The following is a 6,000-nucleotide window of genomic DNA, read 5'->3' as shown; positions in this document are numbered from 1 at the left end:
AACAGGCCTGTAGAGATGAAGTAGTCTTGTGATTTTTTTCCCACACATACATATATACATACATATATATATATATATATATATATATATATATATATATATATATATATATATATATATATACAGTAATATATATATATATATATACATATATATATATATATATATATATATATATATATATATATATATATATATATATATATATATATATATATATATATATATATATATATATATATATGTATATATATATATATATATTACTGTATATATATATATATATAAATATGTATGTGTGGGAAAAAAATCACAAGACTACTTCATCTCTACAGGCCTGTTTCATGAGGGGTTCCCTCAATCATCAGGAGATTATATATATATATATATATATATATATATATATGCATGTTTAAAATGTATTGAAAAACATTTTCACATTGCGGTATTGTGTGTAGAATTTTGAGGAACAAATAAATGTATTCCATTCTGGTATATAAGGCTGTAAGAAAACAAAATATGAAAAAAGTGAAGCGCTGTGAATACTTTCTGTATACATAATTTGGTATTTATTTAATTTAATTTATTAAACATTTTTATTTTCAGTTATTTTTTTCTTTTGATTATTTATTAGTATTTAAGTTTCAGGTAGCCTCAGTTTTACCATATTTTTATTCATCTTTTGTTATTCAGCACATTGAAGGGGAAAAAAATGAAGTAAAAGTTGTTGAGCTCATTTCTTTCTGTTTGTCTATTCTGTGCTATTTATACAAAGTAATATTGCACATTTAATATTGTACTTTGGAATAAGTCACTGAATTAGTATTTCATTTATATATGTATCAACACTTTTTTCATTCTAATCATGTATTGTTATGTAAATAACATGACCTTAAATTGTACCTTCAAAAAAATAAAAAATAAAATATATATATATATATCCATAAAAACATTTTTAAATTCAATACTTTTGAATGTATTTTAATAATGGTTTTTTTTTTTTTTTTTATGTTTCTGCTCCAATTGATGATGAATTGCCTGATCCAGTATTAGTTGACTTTGGTTAGTGAGCTTGAAGAATGAAGTCAAGCATGTTGCTCAGCAAATCAAAGGTCACAGGATGTGGTCTCTTGCTCTGCTCACACACTTTCCATTCGCCGCAACACACACACACACACACACACACACACACACGCACACACACGCACACACACAAACACACACACACACACACGCATTCATGTTGTTATTACCTTCTTGAGACCTGAGAAAAAAGCCTCCCTCTTTAGGACCAGCCTTTCTAGATATATAAAGAAGTGTATTTACAACATGAATAATATATACATACTATGCACATATAAAAAAGCTTGTTGTGAAAAATGAGTTGGAATTTCACAAGAAAAAGGTCACCATTTTACAAGAAAAAACTTGGAATGTTGTCAGTATTATAATAAAAGTCCTCATTTTACTCAACGCAAGTCAAAATTTGACAAGAAAAACTGAACATTTGTGCAATATTATGATAAAAGTTGGAATTTTACTCAACAACAGTCGCAGTTTTACAAGAAAAGCTTAACAATTGGGCAATTTTATGGAGAGACTCGTAACTTTACTCGACAAAAGTCACAATTTTATAAGAAAACTTTTAAATGTTGGCAATATTATATTGATAATTGAAATTTTACTTGGCAAATTTATGACAAAAGTTGTAATTTTACTCGAAAAAAATGTCACTATTTTACAAGAACAACAAAAAAAATGGCAACATTGTGATAAAAGTCTGAATTTTATATGACAAATGTCACCATTTTGCATTAAAAAGTAATAATTTTACATAAAAAAAGTAATAATTTTAGGAGAAAATATTGCAATATTACAGAAACAGAAAGAATATGAGAAATTGTTCCCAGTTTTATGAGAAAAAAGTTGTGAGAAAAAAAAGACAGCTTTTTAGTTATTTTTGTTTGTTTGTTTGTAATTGGTTTTTAATCTTCATTATTTATTTCAAGTTATTACAGCATGTTTTATTTTTTTGGATTAATTTTGGCCAAAGGGGGCGCATTTCAATTTCTTACACACACTTGTTATTTCATATGTTGACCAGAGGGGGAGCACTTCTAAGGTTTACACACACTTGTTATTTCATATGTTGGCCAGAGGGGGAGCACTTCTAGTGTTTACACACACTTGTTATTTCATATGTTGACCAGAGGGGGGATCACTTTTAAAAGCGACACACAGTCAATTTGAAAAATCCCTCCTTTTTGGGACCACAAGAAAAACTGAACATTTGTGCAACATTATGATATAAGTTGGAATTTTACTCAATAACAGTCGCAATTTTACAAGAAAAACTGAAAATTTGTCAAAAATTATGCTAAAAGTTGGAATTTTACTCAATAACAGTCACAATTTTACAAGAAAAGCTTAAAATTTAGGCAATTTTATGAAAAGAGTTGTAACTTTACTCGACAAAAGTCACAATTTTATAGGAAACTTTAAAATTTTGCCAAATATAATAACAATCGGAATTTCACTTGGCAAAATTTTGACTAAATCGACCAAAAATCCTGACTTTGGAGCAATGTTCACGGACTCTAGTCTTTGGCTCTCTATTAGATGCAATGTTATTGATTTATGTCATCACTTATTCACACCTCCTCATATGGAAGATACTTTTCCTTCTTCATGTCTCAAGAAGGCTAGAAATACAAGAACACACACACACACACACACACACGCACACACAGCCTCCCTCTTTAGGACCAGCCTTTCTAGATATATAAAGAAGTGTATTTACAACATTAATAATATATACATACTATGCAAATATAAAAAAGCTTGTTGTGAAAAATAAGTTGTAATCTCACAAGAAAAAGGTCACAATTTCAAAAGAAAAACTTAGAATGTTGTCAGTATTATAATAAAATTCATCATTTTACTCAAAAAATTAACATTTGTGCAATATTATGATAAAAGTTGGAATTTTACTCAATAACAGTCGCAATTTTACAAGAAAAGCTTGAAATTTAGGCAATTTTATGAAAAGAGTTGTAACTTTACTCGACAAAAGTCACAATTTTATAGGAAACTTTAAAATGTTGGCAAATATAATAACAATCGGAATTTCACTTGGCAAAATTTTGACTAAATCAACCAAAAATCCTGACTTTGGAGCAATGTTCACGGACTCTCGTCTTTGGCTCTCTATTAGATGCAATGTTATTGATTTATGTCATCACTTGTTCACACCTCCTCATATGGAAGATACTTTTCCTTCTTCATGTCTCAAGAAGGCTATAAATACAGGAACACACACACACACACACACACACACACACACACAAACACACACACACACACACACACACACACCTGAGAGTTGGCAGCAAATGCATTGCGTGCTAACTGCCACACACTCGGTGTTTACAAGATGTGCTGCAGGAAATGTAGATTGAAGCAGACGGCAAACACACAAACCACCACCACACCCTTCCTTCTAGGTCTGCATCTTTAAAAACATTTTTTTTAAAAAGCTGAAACCTTCCCACAGACATGTACAACTAAACCATGCATACATACATATACAGTAATTGTATTACAAATACAAGAAACATGAAGAAAAAATGGGTCAACTAGAATTTTCCAGGAACTAAAATGATTTATTGAAAGTATTTTTTGAGGGATGTCTTAAAAAAAATGTTTAAGTTGACTTGTTGACAAGATAGCAGAGGTGAAATGTGAGGAATGTGCGTGAGAACTCACACACTAAGCAGGGATAAGATCAACTTGTTTTATATTGGAAAAAGATGTTATTGTGTATCAATAAACATATACAATTGTGTTTACCATCAACACATTAGGAGAAAATACCATCTAAACATCACAAAACTCCACCAACATATTGGGCAATTTCCATAGATTCTACACCATTGTAGGGACAAGCAGTAGAAAATGGATGCAGTAAGACTTCTGCACTCTGACCCTCATTATTAGGGCAGTCATACTGGAAATATGCAACAATTATAAAGAGGTGTGGTGTTTATCATGCACAATCATTATGTAAGACAACAACACCCAGCTTTGGCTCTTTTTTTTGTTGTTTTTTGCATTGTAAATGGTAAATAAATATATATTTTTTTGCATTGTAAATGGTAAATAAATATATATTTTTTGCATTGTAAATGGTATATAAATATTTTTTATTTTTTTTGCATTGTAAATGGTAAATGAATATATATTTTTTTGCATTGTAAATGGTAAATAATGTTTTTTTTTTGCATTGTAAATGGTAAATAAATATATATTTTTTTGCATTGTAAATGGTAAATAAATATATATTTTTTGCATTGTAAATGGTATATAAATATTTTTTATTTTTTTTGCATTGTAAATGGTAAATGAATATATATTTTTTTGCATTGTAAATGGTAAATAATATTATTTTTTTGCATTGTAAATGGTAAATACATATATTTTTTTTGCATTGTAAATGGTAAATAAATATATATTTTTTTGCATTGTAAATGGTAAATAACATTTTTTTTTTGCATTGTAAATGGTAAATAAATATATATTTTTTTGCATTGTAAATGGTAAATAATATATTTTTTTGCATTGTAAATGGTAAATAAATATATATTTTTTTGCATTGTAAATGGTAAAATTTTTTTTTTGCATTGTAAATGATAAATAAATATATCTTTGTTTGCATTGTAAATGGTAAATAAATATATATTTTTTTGCATTGTGAATGGTAAATACATTTTTTTTGCATTGTAAATGGTAAATAAATATAAATTTTTTTGCATTGTAAATGGTAAATAAAATTTTTTTTCTGCATTGTAAGTAGTAAATAAATATTATTTATTTTTTTTGCATTGTAAATGGTAAATGAATATATATATTTTTGCATTGTAAATGGTAAATAATATATATTTTTTTGCATTGTAAATGGTAAATAAATATATATTTTTTGCATTGTAAATGGTAAATAATATATTTTTTTGCATTGTAAATGGTAAATAAATATATATTTCTTTGCATTGTAAATGGTAAATAATTTTTTTTTTTGCATTGTAAATGATAAATAAATATATCTTTTTTTGCATTGTAAATGGTAAATAAATATATATTTTTTGCATTGTAAATGGTAAATAAATATATATATTTTTGCATTGTAAATGGTAAATAATATTTTTTTTTTGCATTGTAAATGGTAAATAAATATATATATTTTTGCATTGTAAATGGTAAATACATTTTTTTGCATTGTAAATGATAAATACATATATATTTTTTTGCATTGTAAATGGTAAATACATTTTTTTTGCATTGTAAATGGTAAATAAATATTATTTTTTTTGCATTGTAAATGGTAAATAAATATATATATTTTTTGCATTTTAAATGGTAAATAAATATATATATTTTTTGCATTGTAAATGGTAAATAAATATATATTTTTTTGAAATGGAAATGGTAAATTCATTTTTTTTGCATTGTAATTGGTAAATAAATATATATTTTTTTGTATTGTAAATGATGAATAAATATATATTTTTTTGCATTGGAAATGGTAAATAAATATATATTTTTTTGCATTGTAAATGGTAAATACATTTTTTTTGCATTGTCAATGGTAAATAAATATGATATTTTTTTAAATACATTTTTTTTCATAAAAAAATACAATCATGTGTGCTTACGGACTGTATCCTTGCAGACTGTATTGATATATATTGATATATAATGTAGGAACCAGAATATTAATAACAGAAAGAAACAACCCTTTTGTGTGAATGAGTGTAAATGGGGGAGGGAGGTTTTTTGGGTTGATGCACTAATTGTAAGTGTATCTTGTGTTTTTTATGTTGATTTAATACACACGAAAAAATATTTTTATTTTTTATTTTTTTATTTCTTGTGCGGCCCGGTACTAATCGATCTACGGACCGGTACCGATCTAGGGACCTCTGTCTTAAAGCAGCTCTTCCTGAG

Source organism: Nerophis lumbriciformis, linkage group LG26 (assembly GCF_033978685.3).
Source record: "Nerophis lumbriciformis linkage group LG26, RoL_Nlum_v2.1, whole genome shotgun sequence".
Taxonomy (NCBI): Eukaryota; Metazoa; Chordata; class Actinopteri; order Syngnathiformes; family Syngnathidae; genus Nerophis; species Nerophis lumbriciformis.
Note: the sequence above shows the minus strand (reverse complement) of the source record.